The sequence below is a fragment of the Melozone crissalis genome, unplaced genomic scaffold, assembly GCF_028551555.1.
Source record: "Melozone crissalis strain CALT ecotype California unplaced genomic scaffold, PUWL_Pcris_2 ptg000027l_1, whole genome shotgun sequence".
Taxonomy (NCBI): Eukaryota; Metazoa; Chordata; class Aves; order Passeriformes; family Passerellidae; genus Melozone; species Melozone crissalis.
Genome location: NW_026535805.1, coordinates 2,482,542 through 2,491,356, shown reverse-complemented (window position 1 = coordinate 2,491,356; position 8,815 = coordinate 2,482,542).

The following is an 8,815-nucleotide window of genomic DNA, read 5'->3' as shown; positions in this document are numbered from 1 at the left end:
TTGTCTTAGATTTAATCATTACAATCTAAACACTTTAAAATCATGGGTCAGCTGTTCAGTAGCTGCGGTGTCTTTATAAAACACCAGAAAGTTATTCCTTTAATGTCTGTATTTAAATTGCAATTGGTTTGTTCCAGCCTCAAAGTGAGAAATGCAATTAAAAGAGAATGAGAAATGTAACACTTGCTGTCCCATGTTTAGAATGGGTATTAAGATTCACTAGATGTCCTCATATAACCATATAAATGTGACACCAAATTAACATGGGGGTGATTAGGAGTTGTGTTAACATCCTAACTACAGGTCCAGTCAGTTTAATTTAAAATTGAAAAATCTTAGTTGATTTTATTTTTAATTGTGGTTTTCATGTCCCCCTTAGCCCAGCATTCTGCACTGCAAGATAAGATAAAAAATTAGGTGTACTTAGTGCAGTTGGGCTTGCAGAACTGGATCTGAAATCACATCAATGCTTGGGCCATCATTCCTTCTCTGGAGAGAGGAAAAAAACCTAATTTATTTTCTTCTGATCTAAAGGCAGCCAGATTGTTCCACTCGTGTTATAAAATTCCTGCCCAGAGGAAAATTACTGGTAAATCTCAAAAAATACGGTAGTGTGTGTATACTTGGTACTATTTCATCCTATATTGCATGAAAGTTTTTCATAAAGCCAATACCAACCAGTGTGATCTGACCTGATCCACAGTGTAAATGATTCCTAACTCTAGTGAAATGCCAGGTTCAAATATTGGTACTTTTTTCTCTTTTAGAACCCTTCCATACTCATGCTGCAAGTTTCTAAGCTCCTTCCTAAAGCAAGCTGCATCTGGTGAGCCATCCAGCAGAAACTCAATCAAGTGTGATGGAATTATAAATCAGTAAGTTCAATACACAGAAGTGAGGAGATACTCAAGAACTGTAAAAAGTATCATAACCATTCTTTTGCCATCACAATACCAAACTTAAAATAATTTTCTCCAGAATGGTTTTAAAAGATCTATTACATTACTTCCACCACTTCACTTTTACATATTTAGACTAAAATTTCTTCTTCTTAATTATTCCCTGTGATATTTAGACCAACTTTATCACACTATTGGGCTTTAATCTCTTTTTCTCCTGTTTTGGTTGGTGTTCATGGCTACTGCTTGAAAGGTATTAATAGGATGAGACTAGTGATGTTTTATATCAATGAGTCAGGGTCTGAGAGAGGCTTAATCCTGGAAGACACTGCAGAGGAGGGAAGAGAGGGGTTCCTCTGGGCTTGCAACGTCAAAAAATCCACAAGAGTTATACTGGTTTTTTTGTGAGGACCACATAATTTAGATAACATATATGTAAGGCACCTCAAGGACTCCAGAACAGAGAATGAAAAAATGGATTTAGAGTAGTTGGTGAGTGAGATGCAGTGACAGATAAGAGAAGAAGGTAACAGCCTGTCTGTAGGCTTTGCTTTTTTCAGGGACTTTTGATTTTGATTGGACAGTGCGCCAGAACAAACACTGGAGAGAGTTGACAACTCCCCATTGTTTTGGAACAGCACTATGAGCACTTTTGAAACAGATTTTGACATAATCTTTTAAGGGTGTGAAGAGAAAATATTTGATTAGATTGTGGTCTTCTGACCCTCTTACTTTTAATGGGCATAGAGAAGTTAGAACTAATTATTTGGTAACTGTCAGATTTTTGTCCACCGTAGCATGAAATCCTGTTGTGATGAGCATGTGATAACTGACAAAAAATAATCATCTGCTATCAAGCCTGAGGTTCTGCAGCTGCAAAATAGAGCAGTCTCATGAAATGAGCAGTCCCATAAAATGTCAGTGATGCTACTCACTGGAGAAAGATTGCAGCATCACAACCTTACACAGCCATCTAAAGCAATAATGTGATGCTATAACAAAGCAAAGTAGACAGTATAGATGGGAATGACAGCCACAGTATAAATCCAATCCCTTACTTCTGAGAATAAAACTGAATTTCTCATTGATCTTCTTTTTGAATACATTAATGTTTGCTTTTATTATTTTGTGGATGTATATGCATGTACTGTGTACAGTACCTTTTCTAGTAAGCGCTACTGAAGAGTCTTTTATATTTTTAAAGTATTAATTTTTCATTTTGAATGCTTTTTCAATGTTTGGAACTTTCCTTTTTGCCAATATCTCTCCACAAATTCCAGTTGTTTGGTGGGGTGTGACACCTACTCTGGCACATGCAGTCTATTAGTTATAGTTAAGGAAAAGTAATTGTTTATTGACATGTTAATTCTTAACCAGAGTGCAAATAAAACCTCTCCTTTCATAAAATAACTTTTCATGACAGATATTTTATTAAAATTGCTGTTTGCAGCTGTGATTTATAGTACATGGTAAAAAATTTAAAAAGCAACTGTATATTTCTGCAGGAAAAAGCATTTATATCTCAAAATGCAATTGAGATTCAACTGGTATTTCAGTGACTGATGTATCTGCATGCAATGTGATACGGGTCCTTTGATCAGAATGCTGATTATAGGAGACCAAAGCCTTATTGTCCAGCTAACCAAAATAAGCAATTCCCCTCAAATCTGACTCTATATCACAACTCTGGATAGGCAAAATAAATACCTGTTTTTGGAACAGGTCACTCAGCAGAGTTTTAGCAGCAGGCATGGAAGGAGTTTAGATAAATAAAACAACCATATGGGCCACTGACAAACATGGAAAGGCAGTGATGATGTTTTGCACACTGGTCATGGGATTAGAAGGAAGCCACAATTCACTTCTCTTGCCCAGATTGCTGCAGAAACCCATCCAGTGAATTCTCTGACCTCCAGACTGAGCCCTTGTGTTTCCTGTCTGGTAAATATGAAAGTTTTCTGCATAAATAAGCAAGTTTTGTGGAGAAAGACAGAGGAACCCGTCCTAGATTTGTCTGGAACCCACTGCCCATAAACTTAAAAAGGCCTATTATCCTGCTTCACTGCCTGAAAAGTGCAGGAACGACCTCTCTGGGGGCTGACCTGCATGAGGCCACCAAGATGATCCTACAACTTGCAAAATTCAGAGTTCATCTTTCAGGAGACTGAACTCTGTGTCTCTGTTCAAGGAGACACAGCTGCTTTGCCTTTGTTCAGGCGGTGATTGTCTTAAATACTGATGGGAGTGTCTGTTCAACTCTTCATCACAGAATGGAGTTAGTGAGGCTAAATGACAATTGAAGTTTTCAGCTCAGATGCTTTGCTTGTAGTCACTTCTACCAACATACATATTCAGGGTTAGGAGTCTATGACATGGGCCACAATAAAATCATGAAACAGCTCTTCAGTGGTCAGAGATAACCTAGCAATGTACATTTTCAGAAGCCTTGGAACTGCAGGGGGCAGACACACCAAAAGTAATTTAACCCTTACTGTCTGATTTATTATGTCAAACCTATCATTCTGCTTAGAAATGAGAATTTCTTCAGCTTTATACAGGTAAAGGAAGTCCTGAGCAGCAATCAAAACAGGTTCAAGCTACTGATGAAGTGGAGCTCACTGCTGTGCTAGGTTCTTTGTATACCTAACATACTACATATTTTTAAGGCAGGGAACATCTGAGTGACTGCTGTGTATTTGTACCCCAATTTATATGCAAAAATAATTAGCAACCTGGTATAAGTGCAGCAGCTGAACCGTTCCCTATCCCAGTGTATGCATGCCATGTAGCTGTGACATGTTATTTCTTGCAGATCATTAATAAACTCTGTCACTTGCATAAACCAAATCTTTTAGCTCCTCTTAGGAGGATGCTCAATGCTCAAAGCTATTTTCAGGTAATTCAGGATTAATTTCTATTTTTAAACACATTATGAAATTGGAAATCTATGTAGAAATATATGCCTTTGGAGAGGATAAAAACAAGCAACTCTAGATAGCTCTCCTGGGAATTACAGAGACAGTAATTCAGATACAAACACTCTTCTAATTCCTGTATCCCAGTTGTGTTCAACAGATCAGCCTGTGTGAAGTGCTCTCCTTCTCAGAGAGCCCTCTTGTCTGGCTTCAGAAAACCACTGTAAAAACAGAAGTTAGAGAAATGAATCTCCTATTAATCAACAGATCAAATATGTTTATTTCCTCTGCCAAAATAAGCCCAGAGCTTGGTAATTATTTTTTTTTTTTTGTTGGTAACAAAGAGCCAACAGATCAATCTTGAGTTTCTTCACTGCATTTCTTTTATAAGAGTTAATAAAAGACAGGCAATTTACAAAAAGGATAACTATAACTTATTCTTTTGCTATTACACTCGTAAGCACTACAAGGCAACACATACTTGAGGTATTTGTACTCCACTGCATCAGATTTCTCTCTTCAGCAGCTGGTACCTGGATATTTATGCTGTGCACTGATTTTTTTAACTGTGAATGCATCTAAATGTAAAGAGTTGAATATATTTTAATAGTATTCATAACTCTCTGAGCACACTGTTACAGTTACAGTTAACTTGTGTGCCAGTTAAAATTATTAATACTATTAAAATTTATTCAACTCCTTCTATTTAGATGCAAGCCTATTAAAAAGCTACTCCTGACAAACGAAAGCTGTGTTCCAGGTAACCTGATGCTTCGTATTTCCCAATATTGTTGCTGTCTCCGTTTGCTGACAGAAGTAATCTACACACAATAGATTAAGTCACATATTTCAGTAACCACCTCTGTCTTTCCAAGTGAGCAACCCACTATGCCTGTGTATGGGGAGGCTCTGGGAAAGGCACCTGTGGTGAGGAATGAATATTCTAATGTTTCTGAACCTTTTGGTGAAGGTGAAGGGGGCTTGTTGAAAACATTGCTGTGAGCAGATGGACCCCTGAAACCATCTGCTATCGAAGCAACTAAATGTTCAATGATGCATTACGAAATTATTTAGCTCTCAAAGAGCCTGAAAGTAGTTAGTAATGATGGCATCTGTACTGAGAGCAAACAACCTATTTATATATGATCTATCACTTCATAAACTGTTTGGAGACCATCTTTCCTTAAAGCAGCAGTAGTCTTGTCTATGTCCCAGAATAAAATACCGAGTTGCATGCATGAACTTGCAAATCCTATCTAGTTCATTTTTCCTTCTTGTAAGAGCACACTCTTTGCTGGTATGTGCCGGAATGCAAGCTTGGTTTTTTTTGGTAGAAAGGATTGCACTATATTCTAGAGCTGTTTGATCAGTGCACAAGCATAACAAGTGCAAAAAAGTCCCACAAAACAGTAATGTTTTAACTCAGTCTTAATCTAATAAGGATCTTATGTTTTTCTTTCCTGTGAAAAATTTCCTCCTATTTAGTTGTATTAGTAAAGTAATAGGTATTTAGGCATCAATCTTCTAAATATGAATTCATTTTTTGTCTACTTAGGTGATTCTTATACATTATATAGTTACCATGGGAACTATTAAAACTTGTTTGTGCGGATTTAGTTATGTCCTATGTATGTAGTCAATTCCTTACTAAATATATTAAGATATTATACATTGTATTATAGATATTTTTGCACCTGAAAATCACTGTAATTTTAATTATTCTTTTGTTTCACATATTTCTGCAAGAAATGAGCTTTAGATGAAAATCTATTCCAGACTAAGTGATATTGCATTATTTTTCTACTCCAGATAATCAGAGCAGAGGAAGTTATTTCTTTTATTTTCTCTCAAAATTACTAAGGATATTTAGAAACTTGCTTAAAAATGATTTCTCATCTGAAAGCTCTTTCAGCTATATTAGAAACCTGGATTTCAGCAAAATCTCTGCATATAAATATAAGGAAGCACAGCTCCAAGTTTTAAGTAGAAATCCCCATTAATATCAACAGTGACATATCAACACTAATATCAATCAACTTTTGTGGTCCAATATCTTTGTTGAGGTTTTACAAGTTAGTTTAATTCTTTGTTTGGAAGCAACAGTCCTAGTGCCAAAAGCAAAGAAGATTTTGCCCAAGGAAACACAGCAGACAAATGTGTAAACTGTAACCAAGCAGACCTGATAAGGCCTAACTTGGGCATGGTCAAGTCCCTTTGCAAGCATGGACTGGCCCATTCCCAAAACCTTCACTGGGGCAAAATTGATCCCCCAGCAGAGGAAAAGACACATTGCTAATCTCTGAAAATTGAGGAACAACAGTCAGCTAGATGCCACTGACCATCCTGAGCTGCATTCCCATTTCTTACTCTACTCGCTCATTTATGGACCTTACAGTCTTCCTCAGAGACTTCTCCACCCACCCAGCTCCTACTGCAACCATCATCTCCCCTGGGATGCTTCCCAGCCTCAGGGTGGCACTGCCTAGGCTGCAAGCTCAGTCTCTAGCAGGGATCCCATAAACCTGAGCCATTTGGAGCTTGGCAGTGATAGCCCATGTAAGTGCTATGGAGAGGCAGGGCAGGTCCCACCCACTCCCATGGTACACATTCCTTGTAGAGACTGCACACAGACTGTTCATGATCCAGCTTTGAATAAAGCCTTTGCCATGTGCTTACACTCCCAGAAACCAGTTAATCTAGGTATATATAACAGTCAAACCTTGCTCGGAGCAGCATAGGCCTAAGTCACTTGAATTTTCAGGGGGAAACAAATACTTCAGTCCCAAATATTTTGTTGTGGACCACTGGAAGCTTAATTTGACTATATTTTTCTGTGTCCTATCAGTTAAGCTTCAGTTTTTCAAATTAACATATAGAAAAGGTTAAAATCTTTAAAGTTGCTAAAAAGTTAAACTGTCAAAATGTTTCAAGTTGTTATAAACTTAATGTGACACAGCATAAATTTATTCCTTACAGGCTATGGAAATATGAGCATGTGGGAAAGGGAAGATAGTACCAAATATCTTCTTTAAATCACACCTTTTTCATAGAATTAAACTGTGAAGCTTTGCAGGAGTCTAAATGTGTTTGGTGGAATACTCTCCCCGCTCTCCTGTTCTTCTCTACAGACTTCAGGTCTACTTGACATGGAGGCTGCAATGCGAGTAGGGCTGATGGAAAAATTGCCCCCCTGATAGCTACAGACACCACAAAAATTAGAGGAGTGAAATAAAAGGCTGGTGCGTCTGGCTGACATGCTATATCCCTTTCCTCTCTGCCACCTGTCAATCAACCACCAGTCAATCACAAAATGCCACAATCAGCCCCTTAATGACAGCCAGACGGCACCTACTTCTCATGAACTGTACTCCTGAAGTCATAGTCACTCCCTGTAACTAGCAGCATTTCCCATCCCGGTAATAATGAGGTGTTTTTTGTATTCAGACACAGCCGTGGTGCCTCGCACCTCTGACAGGACGCCCCTGTGAGCAGAGTACGTGCTCTGCCACACGCGTTGTTTGGCTTTGGAGGAAGAATCAATGCTGCTTCATCCCTCAAACTTTGATCAGGGATAGGCTCACTGGTTTGTGAATAAGAATTGAGAATAACTTGGAAATTGTAGCTGGTGTTCATTCTGCCTCCCTTATTTCTCTGCAGTCCTGACACAGGGAAGGAATCCATGCGGAGACCAACGTGATCTTCTTCACATCAGTTTACCAATGATTTCAACCTTGACCCAAAGGGAACACTTCTTCTGGAAGTGATAGGTAATTTATATTTCTTGCTTAGTTCTGGGGCTCTCTTGTGGTGAATTATGTATAGTGCTTCTGTGATATGGACCTTTGTCCATGAAGGAGCCAGACAAGGCTGTTAAACTGCTTTTAAAGGCATTTTGTCCATAAACACTCAGCAGTCTTGAGGGTCCTTTTTAACAAAAAAAGTTCTTCCTCAGGACAAAGTGGCAAACTCAGTTTTCAAGTGACCAAGTTTGGGCCCATCAAGCCTTGCTGAATCTAGTTTCACTGAACTGAGGGGAGGCCAGAGGTTTCTCTCTGTTAGGGGACAGTTATTCTGTTACTGCATTACAGAAGGTACATTTCAGTGACATAACTGAAGTTACAATTTAGCCTCTAAGAAAAGTAAAAATCTTCTGTGACCGCCATAAACTCTCTGAGTAATACTCAGAGAAGGTATGGTGATCATAGATCTTTGTTTTCTAAGATGCATTGAATTCAGTGTAGCAGGAGAGGCTTATTTATGACCAAACATGGTTCTAATGTGGGAATTTTAGCCTGGGATGGCCCCATTACTGACCAGCTCTGCAATATCCAGCAACTCCCACCTTCTTAGTTAAAAAATGCTTGGAAATGGTTCTGTACAGCTGAGAAAGATAAGAACTCTTTTTTTGTGAGGATTAACTGTGGGTTGCATGACTTGCATGACCATATTTCATGGGACCATTAAAAGTGTGCACACTCCCTACTCACAAGAAAGTAACTATGTTTGCTCCTCAGAAACACAAAATTACTTTGTTCAGAGTTCTTTCCAGAGTTTATTTAGTTCTTTCTGGCAATTTTGGCTCAAGTGCATCACTCCAACTCACTCTCACTTCAGGAAATCTTCCAGCTTTATCAGGCAGGTGCACAAGACCTTCCCAAGAAGATTCCTCCCTGCATTTCTCCTGTGCTTGCATTTATTGCCATACCAAAGACATATTAGTGTTAAATATATAATTTCTTTTCTTGGCAATTTTAAAAGCTTCTCCCTGAAGAAATCTTGGAGGCAGATCCCTTGCAACTCAAGGACGGGCAGATTCTATCCATTAAAGATGGGATGTAAATGGAGGCAACCTTCCACAACATCCCCCCCCCCCCATATACATACATTTCCAGTCTGGTTTCTGGAGTGCAGACAGAGAATCTCATTAGGAATCTAATATAATAAGGGCATGTAGATACTGGGGTTGGGGGTTGGAAATCAGATTAACTTCATTACTTTATT